General features: G+C 44.9%; 1 protein-coding gene across 6 annotated transcripts in view; it reads right to left on the bottom strand.

Moving 5' to 3' along the window:
• Positions 1-19,678, bottom strand: part of LOC132206019 (butyrophilin subfamily 1 member A1-like) — a 259,182-nt gene that overhangs the window by 216,166 nt on the left and 23,338 nt on the right. For 2 of the 6 annotated variants that reach the window (XM_059639491.1, XM_059639489.1), the window contains exons 1-2: positions 17,526-17,673; positions 5,205-5,362 (exon numbers count right to left, since the gene is read on the bottom strand). The exons of 1 other annotated variant lie outside the window; for it this stretch is intronic. The gene's annotated coding sequence lies outside the window, so the exon portion shown is untranslated. Of the gene's footprint in view, positions 1-5,204; positions 5,363-17,525; positions 17,674-19,678 lie in introns of those variants that run through there. 3 more of the 6 variants (XM_059639494.1, XM_059639490.1, XM_059639492.1) reach the window with 2 other exon arrangements.

Here is a 19,678-nt window from a genome sequence, read left to right as displayed (position 1 = left end):
TACTCTTGGGTCTAAGAGTGTAGCAGAAACAGAACCAGAATACATAGAAATGGTAGAAAGTCAATGTTTAGAGCTCTTCATCTGAGAGCATGCAGCATTTTAAACAAGATAGATGAATTGACTGTGTCAATGGAAATCAATGAATATGAGCTTGTGAGCATAATGCGGTAAAATTTCAAATTTAGTTTGGAGGTCAGCAGCTCCGTTCTCAAACCAGTGCCCTCAACTTAAGTAAGGCCAATAATAGACAGGAAAAATCACAGAACCCTGCAGTGCACAAGAGGCCATTCCACCCATCGAGACTGCACTTACCCAAACACAACCCACTACCCTCTTCGTGTAACTCCACACATCTCATGGCTAATCCACCTCGCCTGCAGATCCCTGGACATGATAGTCAACTTAATGTAGCAAATCCACTGAACATGCACATCTTTGGACTGTGGTCCTTCCTGATTACCTGCTGTACCTGTATGCTGGCTTTCCGTGTTTCGTGCACAAGTCCCTTTTGTGTTGCAGCTTTCTGCAGTTTTTCCTCCATTGAAACAATACTGTGTTCTTTTGTTATCCCTTCCAAAATGAACAACATCACATTTTCCCACATGATACTGCATTTGCCAGCTCTTTGCTCATTTGCTTACCTTACCAACATCTCTCTATAAACTGTTTATATCCCTCTCACAAATTGCCTTTCCATCTTTCTTCGTGTCATTTGCACACTTGGCTACAGTAAACTTGCTTCCTGCCTCCAAGTCATTGATATCGATCATACACTGCTGTGATCCCAGCACTGAACCTTGTGGAATGCCACTGGTCACAGGTCACCAACCTGAAAAAGGGTCCCTTATCCCCACTGACTGCTTCCTGCTCATCGGCCAATTCTCTACTCATGCCGATATACTACCTCCAGTTGCCACAGTCTTACCAGACCATCCGGCTGCTTTCTCATGAGACAGAGTTACTGGTGGTGATTTAAGCTGCAGGCACCCACACCTCAGGCAAGGGGAAGGGTTGAGAAGGAGAGTCCTTCAGGGTAACCTCAGCCAGGGCAGGGATTGCACCCGCAATGTTAGCATCACACTGTTTTACAAACCAAAAGTCTAATTAACTGAGCTAAACCAAACTTAACCGCATGGTACCTTGTACAACAACTTCTGGAAGTCCAAATATAACACATTAATGGTTTCCCCTGTATCCACGCTGGTTAAGACTTCCTTGAAAATCTCTCATGAATTAGGCAGACACAATTTCCATTTCATGAAGCCACGCTGACTCTGTTTGATTAGATTATGATTTTCCAACGCTGCTGCGATTACTTCCTCAATCATTGATTCCATCATGTTTCCAACAATTGATGTCAGGCTAATCAGGTACATTTACTCTTTTTTACCTCCCTCCTTCATTTGAATGTGTTTTGCTTTTTCACTGGAATGAAGCCAGCACGTGGAGCATTACATTCCAAGGAAAAGGTTGCACGAATGTGATTTGCAATGTCTTGACTTCAGTAGGTTGAAGATTGAGATATTGAGAATGATCAGGATTTCATAAACATAAGCACAGGGAAATCAGAATCCAGAACTCGGCATGATCGGACAGCAATATAGAGTTGCCATTTAGATTTGATGTCTGGACTTGTCTTTTTACAAAAAGGGCAGTGAAATTCCGGAACTCTCCCCAAAAACCTCTAAAGGTTAAAAATATAATGTCTGGGCTGAGTTTTTTTTTGGCTTGGTACAAGTATTGATCAATACAGATAAACAAGGTGAGTAAGGAGTTGAGAGATAATGGGAACTGCAGATGCTGGCGATTCCAAGATAATAAAATGTGAGGCTGGATGAACACAGCAGGCCAAGCAGCATCTCAGGAGCACAAAAGCTGACGTTTCGGGCCTAGACCCTTCATCAGAGAGGGGGATGGGGGGAGGGAACTGGAATAAATAGGGAGAGAGGGGGAGGCGGACCGAAGATGGAGAGTAAAGAAGATAGGTGGAGAGGGTGTAGGTGGGGAGGTAGGGAGGGGATAGGTCAGTCCAGGGAAGACGGACAGGTCAAGGAGGTGGGATGAGGTTAGTAGGTAGATGGGGGTGCGGCTTGGGGTGGGAGGAAGGGATGGGTGAGAGGAAGAACCGGTTAGGGAGGCAGAGACAGGTTGGACTGGTTTTGGGATGCAGTGGGTGGGGGGGAAGAGCTGGGCTGGTTGTGTGGTGCAGTGGGGGGAGGGGATGAACTGGGCTGGTTTAGGGATGCAGTGGGGGAAGGGGAGATTTTGAAACTGGTGAAGTCCACATTGATACCATATGGCTGCAGGGTTCCCAGGCGGAATATGAGTTGCTGTTCCTGCAACCTTCGGGTGGCATCATTGTGGCAGTGCAGGAGGCCCATGATGGACATGTCATCAAGAGAATGGGAGGGGGAGTTGGCATGTTGATCAGCAATGATCTAATAGAATGGACAGATTTGAGTAATTGATTGTATCAAACAGGTGTTTGTGTGTTAAATAAAAGATCATCCTTCATAGGCATGTTATTCACTACATTTCATACTTTATACATTCCAAACTGAGTAAAGGCATGGCAGAGAGACAAGAACGACAGTGTAAACGCCTTGCAGTAACAACAGAGAGTTTGCTTTTTCCCAGAGCGGAAAACCAAATGGGAGGCCACCTCAAGTTCAGATGGCATGTCGATTTTAGAATTTAGACTCAAGTTTGACTGTCCATTTCCAGGCTTACTGAAAGACCATTGACTCATTTTCACATTCACACCAATAATCAAGATTGAACCTGCCCACCGTCCTGTTTGTGGGCTCCTGTGTTCCACAGCACAGCTTTTGTTTTTGATAAACTGGAAGATAATGAGGAGTCCAAAGGTCTGGTAAAGATAAAGGAAAACTGAACAGTTTTTATCGGTGTATTAACAGTAGACAGGTTATAAAAGGGGAGTGGTGGAGCTGATCAGGGGTCAAAATGGAGACCTGTTGATAAGGAAAAGATATGGTTGTGTTTCGAAATGAGTATTTTCTGTCATTCTTCATCAAGAAAGTGGGTTTTACCGACAGCAGATGAAAGAAAATGTTCTGCAGCGTCAGATGAGAGAATATTATATAAAATGGTGCAATGGAAAAGTAATATATATAAAAGGAAAATTAACCCAGTCAAGATGAGACTCATTCCATGTTGTTTAGGGATGTAAGGTTCGAAATTGAGGAGTTGTTGGTCACAGGTTTCTAACCGTGATTAGATATAAACCTGATGCCCAGGGACTGAATGTTACACCCTGGTTTTTCCTTCACAACAGAACATGGGTGTCCCTGGCTGAGGAGTTGGTGGTGAATTGCCTTTTGGAGATGCTGTAGTCCACTGCTGTAGGTAGCCCCACATGCCATTAGGGAGGGAATTCCAGGATACTGTCCCAGCGACAGCGAAGGAACAGCGATATATTTCCAAGTCAGGATGGTGAGTGGCTCAGAGGGGAACTTGAAGGTGGTGATGTTCCCATTTTTCTGTTGCCCTTTATCCCGATAGATAGGAGAAGTTGTGGGTTTGGAAGGTTGTGTCTGAGGAAAATTGGTGCATTTCTGCAGAGTATCATGTAGACAGGGCACACACTGCTGCGACTGAGCATCTGTGGTGGAGGGACAGAACGCTTGTAAATGTGGTGCCAATTAAACACCAGTTACATTGTCCAGGATGGTGTCATGCCTCTTGAGTGTTTTTGAAGCTGCTTCCATCCAGGCAAGTCTGGAATATTCCATCACATTCCTGGATATTACTTTTTCGATGATGGACAGGTTTTGGGGAATCAGGAGGTAAGATGTTTGCTGCTGTATTCCCAGCCTCTGACCCGTTCTTGTAGCCACTGTATTAAACGGTGAGTCCAGTTCAATTACTGTGTCAATGGTGACCTCCCAGGATGTTAATAGTGGGGCAACCAGAGATGGTAATATCACTGAATGTCAGCAAACAATGAGTAGATTATCTCTTATTGGAGACGGTCATTGCCTGGCATTTGCCTGGCACGAATGTGACTTTCCACTTGTCAGCCCTCTCCTGGACATTGTCCAGATCTTGTTCCATTTGGACACGGACTGCTTCAGTGTCTGAGGAGTCGTGATTGGTGCTGAATATTGTGCAATCATTGGCGAACATCCCCACTACTGACATTATGATGGTGACCTCCACCAACCACAGCCATCTTCCTCCGTGTCAGGTATGACTCCAATCATCAGAGAGATTCCCCCGATACCCATTGATCCAGTTTTGCTGGGGCTCCTTGATGCCACACTCAGTCAAATACAGCTCTGTCACTCTCTCCTCACCTCTGGAATTCAGCTCTTTTGTTCATGTCTGAGCCAAGGCTGTAATGAGGTCAGGAGCTGACTGGCCCTGGCGGAGCCCAAACTGGGCGTCACTGAACAGGTTACTGCTGAGCAGGGGCAGCTTGATAGCACTGTTCATGACACCTTCCATCACTTTACTGATGGCGTGGGAATTGGCCAGGTTGGATTTGTTCTGCTTTTTTGTGGACAGATATACCTGGACAATTTTCCACATCTTCAGTTGGATGCCAGTGCTACAACAGTACTGGAGCCATCTGTGTTACACCTCACAGGGGTATTGAACTCGACATCAAGTCCTGCTATTCCGAGAATTATCATTAAATTCAATATTGTGTAAAATTGCACAAAACTCTCCTGTTTATCTGTCTTTTAGACTCAGGTTGGCAAAAAGCATGAGCCAGGTTTCTGCAATTCACAGGAATTACTATTTCTTACAAATAAATAGATTCCAGTTACAGCTAAACAATTGCGAACCTTTTATAAGTATATGTCAATCTTCTGGCTAAAACTCCAACCTCCATATAAAGCTCCTTCTACACACAGATTTAGACAGACAGGCATCAAAAAACCTGAGTGTTATGGTTGAAGGGTAAGGCTTCTGGTGGTTTTTGCCGCAGAGAAAAGAGACAGCTCCTGCTCTTACAGAAATCTAATTGCTTCTGCCACTTCATTCACACCACCCAAGCTGTTCAGCTATCCTGGTCACTGACTAGCAGAAGGCCTTTATCCTTGATAACTCACTCGTCCACAGACCAATCAGCTACTTGTCAGCCAAAGCTCCATTCAGCCAAAACCGTTGACTCAAGTTCATCTGCAAACTAAGCTTCTCGTTCTGCTTGAACATGTAGCTGTGTAAACAGTACTTACAGTGAATTCCACTTTCCTTGCTTTATAAAAATGCAACAATCCTTCAGAAGTCCTTGGTTTTTACAACAGTTTTTCCCGATTTAAATCCACGATTAAAAATACAGAAAATCAGTAAAGCTCTCTGGATGAAGAATTCATGGCCATTGCGCAGTCATGGTCTAATAAAGAGAGAGTAAAGATTTGTAAGGTTCAACACAAGTGATATTTTCCGTGAGGTCACATGGAGATGGTGGAGGTAACACACTTGATCTGTCTATCTACTGACAAACATCAACTTAAAAATTGAACAATATTCTTCCCAGAAAATCTGAAATTATGATGGCTTCCAAAGTCTCCTCCAGGCCACAAACAATTCTGACAATGAACAATTTAACTGTTATTTCAGTTTCTTTAGGTCAATTCCTTGGAATTCCCTCCCAAACAGCATTGTGGGTGTAACTGTTCCCCAAGGAGTGGTTCCAAGAAGGTCGTTCACCACTAACTCCTCCAGGGCAATTAGGGATGGGTCATAGGTCTGCTGGCCCAGACAGTGACCCCCTAATCCCTACCATCCCTCCAACCTTGGTCAGTGCACAGACAAATTGCTGAAGTAATGAGAGGGCAGCAGAAATACAACATCAGTAAGGGATGGAACACATTTCGTTTATAGGAAGTAGAGATTTTACAGGCTGGAGTGAGGGCTTCCCAAAGTTGAATAGCCATTCCTATTCCTGAAATACGTTAAGGACTTGGATTCAGACAAAACATGTCGGTGCAAAAAACCTGAAAATGTGGCAAACGAGAGGAAAATAGCAACAGATCTCGAGAGATTATGAGCAGACTTGTTGAGCAGCCACATGGCAGATGAAATTCACTGCAGGCAACTTTGTGACAGTTTTGACTTGCATTGCTTCTGCCAGGTCACTCTGCACACAGGAATACACACATCTCTCGCATCTACATAAGATGCGTCTTATGGCTCTTACACTATTTCCTCAGTGCTGACTCACTTTGTGCTGACCTGCTTGCATTGCTGACCAGCACAGAGGGAGAAGTAGGCACCTTATCACAGTGGGGAGCATTGAACTATCAGGGGGACTGATATGTTGCTGTATGGCACTGGGCTGCGTCACACCTACAGCTGCCGCCAGCAGGATCTGGAATGCAGAATTAGACGTGGCTACAAAAAGCAATTAGATAGGTAACAGGATAAAAATAAATTGCAGGGAAATGGGCAAAGAGCAGGGAGTGGAGCTCAGTGAATTACCGTTGCAGAGGGCTGGCACAGACTGGAACAGCTGAACGGCCCTCACTTGTGCTGTAACCAGTCACTGAATCTCTGACGACTATTCACTTTCAGACAAAAAATTACTTTTTGAGAAGTGACTAAATCACTGTCTCAAAAGCAACTTTAACAACATCTTTCCAACAGCAGAGAGATCAGAACTGAATGCAGTTTTCCAAAACTGGTCCAACCAATGTCCTGTACAGCCGCAACACTACACCCCAACTCCTGTACTCAATGCACTGACCAATAAACACAAGCGTCCTGTGTTGTACTGTTCTATGTTCTCTGTTCTCTACCAAATGCATACTTCACTGTACTGTCACCCTGAGACCCCTCTTTCAAGGAAATATGAACCTGCACTCCAAAGTCTCTGTTCAGCAACACTTCCCAGGACATTACTACTAAATGTGTAGGTTCTGTCCTGATTTAGCTTTCCAAAATGCAGCACTTCACATTTATAAAAATTAAACTACATCTGCCACTCCTTTGTCCAGCGGCCCTTTTGATCATGATCTCGTCGTACTCCTCGCTCATCACAGAATCATAGATACACTGCAGTGTGGAAACAGGCCCTTCGGCCCAACAAGTCCGCACCGATCCTCAGAGCATCCTTTGTGGTCCACAACACTACCAATTTTGGTGTCATCCACAAACTTACCAACCATACCTCCACTGTTCACATCTTAGTCATTTATAGAAATGATGAAAAGCAGTGGACCCAGCATGGATCCTTGTATCACACCATTGGGAACAGGCCTTCAGTCTGAAAAACAACACCCCACCACCACCCTCTGGCTCCGATATTCCAGCCAATTTTACATCCAAATGGTTCGCTCTCCCTGAATTCCATGTGATTGAACCTTGCTAACCAGCCTACCCTGTGGAACCTATCGAACACCGTGGTGAAGTCCATACAGACAACATCCATCACTTTACCTTCATCGATCTTCTTTGTCACTTTCCCAAAGAACTCAATCAAGTCAGTGAGACATAATTTCCTGTGCATAGAGCTATGTTGATTATCCCTAATCAGTCCTTGTTATTCCAAATACATGTCCATCCTGTCCCTGAGATCTGGAGTGTGATTTAGTCAGAGACCAGGTGAAGAGAATGGGTTTTTTTCCTGAAAGGACACTGTCGAACCAAGTGAGTTTTTATGAAAATCCAGAATTTTCACGGTCACGAAGATTGATATCACCATTTTATTCCCAAATTATTGAGTTAAATCAATTTATATTTCCCGATGGCTCCATGGCTCAAAGATTGGTGGGAGTGGAATGGGATCCAGTTCATGGGCACTGGGACCAGTACTGGGACAGGAGGGAGTAGTTCTGATAGGATAGGCTTCACTTGAACCCTGCTGTAACCAAAGCCCCAGTGAATCGAATAACAAGGGCTGTAGAGAGAGCTTTACATTGATTAGACAGAGGAAGGGTTTGGGAGAGGAGAAATACAGGTTTCCAAAGCAAGAGGGAATGGCAGCATTATGGGCCTCCTATTTGGATAACAATACCCTGAGTGGGGCAGGAAGGGGCAGAATAGACAGACATAGAATAACAGCAGTAAACAGGGCCATTGGGAGAAAAAAGGGCAAAATTAATTCCTCTGGAATGCACGTAGTATTCAGAACAATTCAATGAACATCTCAAATACCGGATAAAAGCGTTGATTTATAGTCATTATGGAGACAACAGTTACAAGGAGATCAAAGCTGGGAACTAAATATTCAAGTGTATGTGACTTTTCAAAAGGGTAAGCAGGAAGAAAAAGGTGGTGAGATAATAATGTTCTTCCAGGATGGGATAAGCACAATAGCAAGAAATGAACTTGGATCAGAAGATGAGAATCCATACAAGCACGAAATAAACACAGGATGAAAACTCTGATCGGAGTAATCTGTAGCTCTCAGAGAAGTAGCTGCATGGTAGGGCAGAGAACATTCGGAGATACTGAGCACATGTAACAAAGTACATTAATCATGGATGACTTTAATCATCATTTGAATGTGATGTGAGATTGGCAGAGATTGGCATGAAAAAGGATTCAGGGCAGTTTCCTCAAGCAATATGTTATGGATCCAACTAGGCATCAGGGCTTATTTTTAAGGGATGGTGATATGTAATGAGGCAGGTTGAATAAGTAATGGCGGAGTAAAATATCTCCAAGGAAACTGTGACCATAATATCATAAAATGCAGCATTCTGTTTGACAAGGAGGAAATTGGGTTGGAATCAGAAGTATCAAGCTTAAATAAGAACAAGAACAAAGAACAAAGAAAATTACAGCACAGGAACAGGCCCTTCACCCCTCCAAGCCTGCACTGATCCAGATCCTCTATCTAAACCTGTCACCTATTTTCCACGGATCTGTATCCCTCTGCTCCCTGCCCATTCATGTATCTGTCTAGATATGTCTTCAACGACACTATCGTGCCTACCTCTACCACCTCCACTGGCAACGTGTTCCAGGCACCCACCACCCTCTGTGTAAAGAACTTTCCACGCATATCTTCCTTAAAGTTTTCCTCTCTCACCTTTAAATCGTGATCCCTAGTAAGTGAGTCCCCCACTCTGGGAAAAAAATTCTTGCTATCCACCCTGTCTATACCTCTCATGATTTTGTAGACCTCAATCAGGTCCTCCCTCAATCTCCGTCTTTCTAATGTAAATAATCCTAATCTACTCAACCTCTCTTCATAGCTCTCCATACCAGGCAACATTCTGACAAACCTCCTCTGCACCCTCTCCAAGGCATCCACATCCTTTTGGGAATGTGGCGATCAGAACTGTACACAGTATTCCAAATGTGGTTGAACCAAAATCCTGCACAATTGTAACATGGCCTGCCAACTCTTGTAATCAATTCCCCGTCCAACGAATGAATGCATGCTGTATGCCTTCTTGACCACTCTATTCACCTGTGTTGCTACCTTCCGGGTACAATGGACCTGAACGTCCAGATCTCTCTGTGCATCAATTTTCCCCAGAGCTTTTCCATTTACCGTACAGTTTGCACTTGAACTGGATCTTCCAAAATGCATCACCTCGCATTTGCCTGAATTGAACTCCATCTGCCATTTTTCTGCCCAACTCTCCAATCTACCTATGTTCTGCTGCATTCTCCAACAGTCCCCTTCACTATCTGATACTCCACCAATCTTAGTGTCAGCTGCAAACTTGAGAATCAGACCATCTATACCTTCCTCCAAATCACTTACCAAGATCACCAACAACAGTGGTCCAATCTCAGATCCCTGTGGAACACCACTGGTCACAGTTCTCCATTTTAAGAAACACCCTTCCACCACAACTCTCCGTCTCCTCTTGCCCAGCCAGTTCTCTATCCATCTAGCTAGTACACCCTGGACCCCATGTGATTTCACTTTCTCCATCAGCCCACCATGGGGAACCTTAGCAGACTGGTATCTAAAATGTTATCTTTCTGAGAACTTCTTTAACCAAAGCAGTGCTAATGGTAATGAATATAGTATGAGGGAATCTATATTTTTAGTGTTTGGGTATTACTTGAGGCATACCCTAACTTGAAAGGGATTATTCCTCCCAGTTGCTAAGAAAGCAAAAGCAACCTGAGATTTGGACACTTAAACTTGCTGTTAATTAAAAAAAAGTGCTGGAGATCACAGTGGGCCAGCAAGCTAATGTTTCGAGTTAGATGACTTAGAGCTGAGGTGAAGCGTGAAAGGGGCAGCATTTTTGCAATAGTGAGAGGCGCGGTGAGGCAGCATCAGGGGAGCAGGAGAGTCAACATTTCGGGTTGGAACCCGTCAGGGCCGACTCTGCTGCTTCTCTGATAATGGGAACTGCAGATGCTGGAGATTCCAAGATGATGGAATGTGGGGCTGGATGAACACAGCAGGCCAAGCAGCATCATCTGCTCCTGAGATGCTGCTTGGCCTGCTGTGTTCGTCCAGCCTCACATTTTATTATCTGCTGCTTCTCTGCTGCCTGACCTGTTGTTTCCTCTCCATCCGCACTGTATTGACTAAATCTGCATATATAAAGGATCCCCCAGCTTTCCAGGATGTGTCTCACCTCATGCTATATTCTGCGCCCTTCAACCACTGAAAGTGGCCTGTTTCTTTGTCAAGGCAAAGATGCCATAGTCTTACCAGACCATAGGTTTGCTGTGGCATTAGAATGAGGTGAGTGATGGTGTCTTAACCTGAGGGCCACCACATTCATAACTTTAGCTAGCGTGGGAATTGAAGTCAAGCTGTTGGTCTCACTCCGCGTCACAAAGCTGTCCAGCCAACAGAGTTAATGAATCCCCCTTACCTACATCTTGAAGAAATAACGGTCATTCCATGTGGCCGCTGGCATATTGTACTAATTGCTAGACTCTGTCTGCATGTAATCCCTGTCTGCTTATGCACAATGGCAGGTTAATATGAATGCCTGAAATGTATCTTTTTTTCTCCTAGGGACTTGCTTTTAAATGTGACAACAAGCTTTAGCCATATACCTTGAGTGTTTAAATTGCTGGTGATGATCCATTCTTGTTTATCAATCCCAGTTTGAATGGTTTGCAAGTTTTTCTTTCCGTCCTTTAAGGTGTTATTGTGTATCTTTACATTCACATAACCGTTCAAATTACTCTCTTTTTTGACTTTAATTAAGATTTAAATATTCCTAGGATTTTATTTGTCAACTGCCACTATCTACTGATTCATGCCCTAATTTTGGGGATGACATTCTTTTGCATCAATTGACCCCTGTTTTCTGCTGTAAATATTTTGTGACGCTTGTAGGTAATTATGAGTTTATTACTTATTGACCTCTTGTGATACCTCAGTTCTTTTCTGACTGCATCAGTTAGATTCTAAAACTAGTTGAGGTATTATGGTCGACACAACAAAATGTGAGGCTGGATAACACAGCAGGCCAAGCAGCATCTCAGGAGCACAAAAGCTGACGTTTCGGGCCTAGACCCTTCATCAGAGAGGGGGATGGGGTGAGGGTTCTGGAATAAATAGGGAGAGAGGGGGAGGCGGACCGAAGATGGAGAGAAAAGAAGATAGGTGGAGAGAGTATAGGTGGGGAGGTAGGGAGGGGATAGGTCAGTCCAGGGAAGACGGACAGGTCAAGGAGGTGGGATGAGGTTAGTAGGTAGATGGGGGTGCGGCTTGGGGTGGGAGGAAGGGATGGGTGAGAGGAAGAACAGTTTAGGGAGGCGGAGACAGTTTGGACTGGTTTTGGGATGCAGTGGGTGGAGGGGAAGAGCTGGGCTGGTTGTGTGGTGCAGTGGGGGGAGGGGACAAACTGGGCTGGTTTAGGGATGCAGTTGGGGAAGGGGAGATTTTGAAGCTGGTGAAGTCCACATTGATACCATATGGCTGCAGGGTTCCCAAGCGGAATATGAGTTGCTGTTCCTGCAACCTTCGGGTGGCATCATTGTGGCACTGCAGGAGGCCCATGATGGACATGTCATCTAAAGAATGGGAGGGGGAGTGGAAATGGTTTGCGACTGGGAGGTGCAGTAGTTTGTTGCGAACTGAGCGGAGGTGTTCTGCAAAGCGGTCTCCAAGCCTCCGCTTGGTTTCCCCAATGTAGAGGAAGCCACACCGGGTACAGTGGATGCAGTATACCACATTGGCAGATGTGCAGGTGAACCTCTGCTTAATGTGGAATGTCATCTTGGGGCCTGGGATAGGGGTGAGGGGGGAGGTGTGGGGGCAAGTGTAGCATTTCCTGCGGTTGCAAGGGAAGGTGCCGGGTGTGGTGGGGTTGGAGGGCAGTGTGGAGCGAACAAGGGAGTCACGGAGAGAGTGGTCTCTCTGGAAGGCCGACAGGGGTGGGGATGGAAAAATGTCTTGGGTGGTGGGGTCGGATTGTAGATGGCGGAAGTGTCGGAGGATGATGCGTTGTATCCGGAGGTTGGTGGGGTGGTGTGTGAGAACGAGGGGGATCCTCTTTGGGCGGTTGTGGCGGGGGTGTGGTGTGAGGGACGTGTTGCGTGTATCTCTGAGGTATTATGGTGTTGTTATTGGGGAAAAAAGATGAAAAATCTGTGTGTCGTTCAGGGTAAGCCTTTAAAATCTGCATACTAGTCCCTCATTCTGTCACCAATCTGGTTCTGCACTTACCAGTTTGCTGGGCGAGGTGAAGAATGGGAATAAAATGCACCCCCTTCTCCTTCTCCTCCTCCTCCTCCTCCTCCTCTTCACCTCCCATTCCCTTCCCAAACTCATGTTTCTACCTCTGTCCTCTGTTCCTTTGTTATGTAATTTTTGTTTTCTTTGCTGTGTCAGTCACATTAAATAAATTGCCAACTCCTATTCCTAAGGCTAGCCTTCTCCAATCTCCGTAAGCAGAAGAAATATCCAGGCAAATACCAAGGGATTAAATCTAGAGGACTGGACTAATCATCTGGAGATGCACATTCCAATTTCACCATTGTGGCTGGGAAATTTAAATTGTTAATTAAACCAGTTTAAATTAGCAGGCAGTTTCAATATTAGTGACCGTGTAACCATACCACCTCCTTCGATAAGCATATGGGCAGTGATGGAATAGTGTAGGGGGAGGGGCTTAATTAGTTCACAGGTCGGCGCAACATTGAGGGCCGAAGGGCCTGTTCTGCGCTGTATTGTTCTATGTTCTATGTTCTATGTTCTAAACGCCTTACTGAAGTCTATGTATATGACATCCACAGCCCTTACCTCATCTATCAACTTTGTCACTTTCTCAAAGAATTCTATCAAGTTGGGAAGACATGATCGTCCTTGTACAAAACCATGCTGCCTATCACTAAAAGCCCATTTTCTTCCAAATGTAAATAGATCCTATCCCTCAGTATCTTCTCCAGCAGCTTCCCCATCACTGACGTCAGGCTCACTGGTCTATAATTGCCTGGATTATCCTTGCTACCCTTCTTAAACAGGGGGACAACGTTAGCAATCCTACAGTCATCAGGGGCATTATCCATGGTCAAGGATGTTGCAAAGATATCTGTTAAGGCACCAAATATTTCCTCTCTTGCTTCCCTCAGTAACCTGGGATTGATCCCATCCAGACTGGGGACTTGTCCACCCTAATGCCTTTTAGAATACCCAGCAATTCCCCCATCTTCATGCTGACTTGACCTAGAGTAATCAAACATCTACCCCGAACCTCAACATCTCTCATGTCCCTCTCCTCTGTGAGTACCGACACAAAGTACTCATTAAGAATCTCTCTCATTTTCTCAGACTCCTCGCATAACTTCACTCATATAAAGACACTTCACTCAAATAAGGATGATTATAAAGGAATGAGGGCAGAGTTGATGAGAGTGGAGTGAGAAAGGTGTTTAACAGCAAAGACAATTGAGGAAAAGTGGGAGGCAGTGAAGAAAATAGTTCATGGGTCCAGCAAAGATACATCTCAAAGAGAAATTGACTGATCATTGACTTCAGAAAGGAAAGAGGAGAACATGCCCCAGTCTACAGCAACGGAGCTGACGTTGAGAGAGTGGAAAGCATCAAGTTCCGAGGAGTGGCTCAGTAGTTTGCACTGCTGCCCCACAGTTCCAGGGACCCGAGTTCGATTCCACCCTCGGGCGACTGTCTGTGTGGAGTTTGCACATCCTCCCTGTGACTGTGTGGGTTCCCTCCGGGTGCTCCGGCTCACTCCCACAGTCCAAAGACATGCAGCTTAGGGGGAATGGCAACGTTAAATTGCCCAATGTGTTCAGGGATGTGTAGATTAGGTGTGTTATAGGTGGATGGCTCTGGGTGGGGCGCTCTGAGGGTCGGTGTGGACATGTCAGGTCAAAGGGCCCATTCCCACACTCCAGGGATTCTATCAACCGACAGCCTGTGCGGGGCTTTCCACATAGATGTGCCGGTCGAAGAGGGGCAACACCGCCTCTTTGTCCTCAAATTCGGCACGTCACCAACTTCTACACATGCACCATGAAAGCACGCTGTCCAGGTACGTAACAGCCTGGTACAGCAACTGTTCTGCCCAGGGCCATAGGAAGCTACAGAAGGTGGTGTACACAGCCCTGACCATCACAGAAGCCAACTTTCCATCCATGGACTCCATTTCCATGGCTCGCTGCTGCAAACAGGTGGCCAACATCAGCAAAGACCCATTGCACCCCGGTAACCATCTCCTGCAACCTCTTCCATCAAGCAGATGAGAGAGTCACTTGAAAACCCAGACCAACAGCTTCAGGAACAGCTTCTTCCTGTCTGTTATTAAACTGATGAACGGGCTCCCTAACTTCAAACAATGTTGATCTTGTCTCGCACACACCCTGCGCCAAGTAACCTGTGGGCCTCTGTCTAAGGCTTTTTTGTCACCCTTTGATCTATATGTCTTGCTTACTATGATCTCCCAGTACTGCTCGTAAACAAAACTTTTCACTGTAAGTCAGTACACGTGACATTAAATCAATCAATCAACCAGAAAGGATTCTCGGAAAGAGAAGTAAAGCATCAAATCAAAGGAAAAACATACAATGCAGCAAACATTCAGCCACATGATTGGAAAAGTTTTCAAGTCCAACTAAAAATGGTTGATAAAAAATAAACAGGGAGAAAATAAACATTCAGTGTAATATTTTAAGTAATACCATGATGGACAGCAAAAGCTTCTCTAAATATATATTATACAGGGGAGAGGCCAAAGCAGACATCGGGCCCTGAGAGAATGAGGATGGGGACAAAAAATTGGAGAATGAGGAAAAAGCAGGCAAGCTGAAGAAAATCTTAGCTTCAGTCTTCACAGAGGAAGACATTATTAGCATCCAAAGTGACTAAATATACAAGGGGTAAAGGAAGAAAGGAATTAATACAGTAACGATCATGAGAGGAAACTCATGGCACTAGAAGCTGATAAGTACCATGGATGTGACAGGATGCATCTTAGGATATTAAAAGAATACGTCACAACGACAGGGGATGCACATCTTCCAGGAATTCTTTGATTCTGAAGAAGTACAGAGAGGCAGAAAACTGTCAAAGAATGTTCTTGTTCAAAAAAGGCAGAAAGCTAAAAAACACATTATAGATCAGTTAACTGAACATTTGCTTTTGGGAAACTGGCAGAATCTATTATAAAGAACATAATATCAGAGTATTTAGAAATACACAGTATGACCAATCAGAATCAGCATGCTTTCGTCAAGCTGGAATCATGCCTGTGAAATGTATAGGAATTCTTTGCACAGGTAACAGGCAGGATAGATAAAGTGGGGGGGTAATATGTAATATATTTGGATTTCCAGGAGGCATTTGATGAGGTAATATACAAAAGGCTGTTTAACAAGCTAAGAGTCCATGTTGGAGGCTGTACATGAGCATGAACAGAGGATGTTGGGTCCATTGTTCCCCGCTTTATCATTAGGTTTGTACATCATATCCCAGTGAACACAGTGCATCTGTGTCCTCCCAGTCAAAAGGACAGCAGCCTGGGTGATGGCGGTGATGTGGGAGTGAGGAGCGGCCCGGAGCTGCTGTAAGGGCACATCACTGAGACCACACCACACATAATGACCAGCTTCTTACCCACAACCGAGAGGGAGTGTTCCTTTCACACACTCTGTTTCACTTTGTCCAGAGCGACTCATTCCCAGTTTTAGCAAACACCCTGGTCTCTTGGAATAAAATTCCCTACACATTTAAGCAATCTGCCCTGACAGTGAAGGGAACAAGGATCTCTCAGCCAGTTTCCAAAGAACATGGCCCTCGTTCTTCCTCAGATTCATGTTGGTTTCTGAGGCCAGTTTGAACTGGTCAGCGATATTAACCCAGTCTTTACACTGACAGTGAATCCAAGCTGGAGACAGTGATGGGGTCTACGTGCAGGGAGATATTCATCTCAGTGCCTCCACAACCTGAGACCATCCCACCTCACATTCCCCCCCATCCTGGGGATGACGGGATTTCGGAAAAGGCCCTATACAACACACCTGGAGGACAGGGGAGAGAGGGCAGCCCTGCCTGGCTGGGACAGCTTTCTGATTCCCACCCACTGATGGCAACTGGGTCACTGCTGTTTGTGTGGGGCAGTTCTATCCAAGTGCAGCTTCGCCCACCCCCCAAACCCCATGTTACAGAGTGTGTCCACTCTGTCAGTGTGGGAGATTCTGCAAAGGTCTTTCTCCTCGACCAGGCAAATGAGGCAAGTGCCCACAGCCCCTGACCCTCACATGGGCAATGCTATCCCTGAGGAAGGGGAGGCCCTCGGAGATGGTCTGTTGGATACAGCACGGGTCTGTGTGAATAGATCGGCTCAAACTTCACACAGTCACAGAATGATGCTGATGCAGAGGGAGGCCATTCTGCCCATCGTGCCTGCACCATCTCCAACATTGTGTCTGGGTCTATGATCTCGGGCCAATCTCCTTTCTTTTCCCAATATCCCTGCACACCATTATCATCCAAAACACCATCCCATACTCTCCCCAATTCCCCAACTGAGCCTGCCTCCACCACATTTCCAGGCAGCACACTACTCGCTGTGTTAAAGTGTTTTTCCTCACAGTATCCTCGCTTCCCTTGTCCATCTCTCTAAAATGTACAAATTAAATATTTACACAGGGGAAGGGAAAGTTAGTGCATCAATTCTCTTTAAAGACCCGACTTAGACAAAGCAGCAAACTGCAATCAATGTGGATGGAGGAATGGCTGAACATTAACTTTCTGCTTCAAAGGTCTGTTCCCGGGGGTGAAAACACACAACTGTCTCCAGGATTGAATTATTTGCCTTTAAACAGAAACCCCAGTGGGTCATGTTCCATCTCATGGCCCTCACTCTGTTCCTCCTTTTCACTTCCGTCTCCCTTTCCAGTCGCTGTGTCTGACCCTGAGAAGTGAATGTTACACATTGCCTCTCCCTCCTGTTCCCTTATACTGACAGGAACCAGCTCCAGGCTCTGTGCAGCTGATCAGAGACATTGGAGAAAGGTTTCACCTTTTCACTGCACAATCCCCAGCGGCTCCCCGTTCAACTCCTTGGATTTGATTGGGATCTTTCAGCGGGACTAAAATCCACCCGATCCCACTGGGAATGATCCCTTCCTGAAATTAAAGAGGGTTTCAGACTCACCTCTTACTTTCCCACAATCTGATCGAACATTTTCCGCCTTTTCTTGGACAAATGTGTTAAAAATAAAGACATTCACAACGACAGCCCCTCCCTGAAAACATTTACTTTCGTTTTCACTGAAATCGCTCTTTGGCTTTTGCTCCCTCCTTCGAACAAATGTGTCACTGCGGGCAAGTTTCACTTTAAGGTATAATTCACGGAAAATTATTCATGTTAATAACATTAATGCATCACCTCCAGGCATGTATTTAATGGCTAAAGTGAAGTTTGTGTGAATACATCTCACTGTGGGACCAGAATTATTTTCCAGGCGACGCTTTGAATTCCAGCCTTTGCGCTGGGATCTGTATTGGATCTGAATTAAAAATAATGTTTCACTCTTGATTTTAACACACCAATACTGACATTTCCTTACCGAGTTGGGTGTGTCGAGTTTGTCTCTCCTTAGGAAGGGAACACAGAGACTGAGATGAGTGAGAGGGTCCATGGGGTGAGAGATCATTGACCACACTCAGCAAGAGAACTTAACAGATTTGTCAGAGAGAAAAGCTGTGAGCTTTTTTTCTTTCTTGAAACATTTTTCTTTTAATGGAGAAATTAAAAATTCTGATTTGGTAAGTAACAAATAAAACAGAAAGAGTATGACCCAGAGCATGTCTCAAGGTATTAATTTAATGTGACAACAATTGCAATGGTAAGTAAGCGATCTGAGTATCAGAATTTACAGATTTACTGCTTCCTAATAATTACAAAATATTGTTGAGTGGTACTTCTAAACTTGCAACCTGATTAGTTGAATAAAACTCAATAGAGACAGCAGGGAGGCGATGTGTTGGAGCTGTAGTATGTGGGTGCTGGTGAATACCTGTGTGACTCACAGGAGCCGCATCTGCAGTATGGCATAGGATCACAGAATGCTTAGAGTGCAGGACTTTATCGCACTTGTGCAGCTCTCCATGGGAGAAGTTTATTGTGTGACACCTCCCCATCCCAATCATCACCCACAGATCCTTCAAATGTACCTGCCTCCACCCCACTGACAGGTACTGATGTTCAGAACATCACGTTCCCAATGCCATTTTCCCTTCAACCTGTTCTCAATCTTCCTATCAATCCTTCCACCAAGTGGGACAGTTTCTTCCTGTCTAACCTTCCCCCACACCCTCATGATACAAGAGCAGATCTTTCCAGACTCTGACTTTGTTTTTCAGTCTGTGCTGGGAAATCATGTGAGAAAGAAGCATGCATTAAGCTTCAAAGTGCTGACAACTGTTTTGACAAAGTAACATGTGAAGCAGCATTCCTGACAAAAGGAGTTCAATGGGATTAAATTCAACGAGAATAGTGTTAGAAATCACACAACACCAGGCGATAACCCAAAAGGTTTATTTGAAAACAAGCTTTCAAGCCTCGCTCCTGCAGGTGTTAGTGAGAGAGGAGGAATCAGATACAGAATTTATAGTAAAAGATCAAGGAGCCACAGCACTGATGAGGATGTATTAGACAAACCCAAGATGCAGTTAAATCGTTAATCAGTGAGAAGGTTTTAATTGATTAATATATCTATGTAAATCCCCGAATTCCCTTCAAATCACTGCCCTGAGGAAAAAAAAAGTTTTATCAGTGTAAACAAGAGGTGACATTTCATGTCGGACAATGCACACAAGGTGCGAGGCCTTGTTTCGAATCTGTTTGTGTTTCGGTTTGGAGTCAGCCTGGTTTTATTTCTAAAGTAGGAATTTATAAAATGCCACACTGACTGACTGTCTATAAATTGTGAGCTTTTTGAATGAACTAGAATATATCTACAAATACAAATTCACCCCACAGATTTACGTGTGTGTGTGTGAGAACGGGGGAGAGAGTGAGTGTGCATCTGAGTGGGAGAGAGAGAGAGAAAAAGTGAATGCATGTGTGCACGTGTGTGTGTGTGTGTGTGTTTATGTGCGGGAGTGACAGTGTGAGTAAGTGTGTGTATGTGTATGAGAGAGACAGAGTACGTGTGTGTGTGTGTGTGTGTGTGTGTGTTTATGTGCGGGAGAGACAGTGTGAGTAAGTGTGTGTATGTGTATGAGAGAGACAGAGTGTGTGTGTGTGTGTGTGTGTTTATGTGGGGGAGAGACAGTGTGAGTGAGTGTGTGTGTGTGTGTGTG

This window comes from Stegostoma tigrinum, chromosome 34 (assembly GCF_030684315.1).
Source record: "Stegostoma tigrinum isolate sSteTig4 chromosome 34, sSteTig4.hap1, whole genome shotgun sequence".
NCBI lineage: Eukaryota > Metazoa > Chordata > Chondrichthyes > Orectolobiformes > Stegostomatidae > Stegostoma > Stegostoma tigrinum.
This window is presented reverse-complemented; position numbering and strand designations above follow the sequence as displayed.